This window comes from Epargyreus clarus, unplaced genomic scaffold (genome assembly GCF_041222505.1).
Source record: "Epargyreus clarus isolate Ecla_fem2 unplaced genomic scaffold, WU_Ecla_fem_2.2 ptg000001l, whole genome shotgun sequence".
Lineage (NCBI taxonomy): Eukaryota > Metazoa > Arthropoda > Insecta > Lepidoptera > Hesperiidae > Epargyreus > Epargyreus clarus.
Window position 1 is genome coordinate 3,292,544 of NW_027332209.1, and position 1,650 is coordinate 3,294,193.

The following is a 1,650-nucleotide window of genomic DNA, read 5'->3' on the forward strand; positions in this document are numbered from 1 at the left end:
CGACACGTGCCGTTCATGTCTGTGTTATTTTTGCCCTTGTGTCTAAATGTGTATGTTAAGGTGACGTTTACTAACGGAACGTATGCCCCTCCAGAGAAAAAATATCGTCACTACACATAACCACCCGTGACCCATGGTGACCCGTGTCCGTGGTGCCCATTCCTTGGAATTGAATCCCATATTGGCCTTGCACAACGTTCACAACTATTGGCGAACATCATACAGACATTCAAGGTTATTACCATAAGTCTGTACAAGACAACGCTAATAATATACGAACGGCCTGGTTTTAAAAGAGCTCCCATAGTTCCATTCAATACGGTCTGACGCGCAGAGGGTCCCGGGTTCGATCCCCGGCCAGACAAATAAAAATAAATAATGATGAATTTAGGTTTGGTCTGATCTTTCGGTATTCTTCTATGTATGTGTCCATAGCACCCACGACACAGGGAATCCTAGTGTGGGATTGTGAGTGTAGTAAGGGTCATTTGGCATTGCGTCCAAATTGAGAAAAGGCGACGGGTTTTCATGCAAATAAAGTCAAGCACAAATGCTCGTTGCTCTCATCAAAGAGTATAAACAAGTAATCATTGGCGTCAGAGATAGTAGAGTTAAAGCGTAGTTTGTTTTTGCTAAAAACAAAAAATCGTGGATCTATAATGACTTAAGTTTTGTGAGCATATGACAGATATAATAATTATTTATTGTTCAACTTATCTCTTTAATTAATCTAACTATTTTTTTTACTTCTAATTATTTCAGTATTATCTTTTATATATTATTTACTAGAAGAATTAACAATTATGATAAATCCTAGATGGTTTGTATCATATTTGATATGATTTAAGATTGGACACCATGTATAAAGCTGAAAAAGCCTGTAGTATTTCTCCATGTGTATTCTAATATTGGCATATAATTTTGTTTTCTTTTCTTTAGTCGTCTATATTGTCCTTAAGTATTTGGATAGACAGAACTACAGATACTCTTTGATTAGTAGTGACACAGTATAAATATCTATAGGTACTTGCACTGTACTAGTGAGTGATACTCTTTAATATACTTCTATACCGTTCATAGGCTGCGATATTCTACTGCGATTTGGCCTGTCACTCTGGATATTCAACTATTGAATCCCAAGCATGCACTATTGATTCTTAAAGTAAATTACAGAAGTCTATTAAGCCTGAGTGTCCATCATAATATTGTCAGTCATGTGTGAAATCTACCAATTTGCATGGCCAGCATGCAGTGATCTGTCCTACTCATTCCGAGAAGCCAGTAAGATCACTACAGGTCTGTGAGTAAGACAATACAGTACGAGTGACATTACTCAAACTTAAGAGCCTGTTACCTTCAAAATTGTATAGTGCTAGAAATAGCACGACAGAAATTTCGCGCATTTTTGCCTTTCGTGTGACATTAATATTGACCAGAAATAAAATGAGTAACGATACGAATCTATATGGGCCGCCTACGTATATGTTACAAGCAAAAACCAATGACGTGTTTGTGCCCTTTGTGAATATTTTTGTGATGACGTTCCGAAAAATGCAAAAAAAAACTATGTTTTCGTGATTACCACCAATTTTAATGATATAAACCATAGGGAAGTGAACAATCAAATTAGTGATATAAATTGAAACAAAA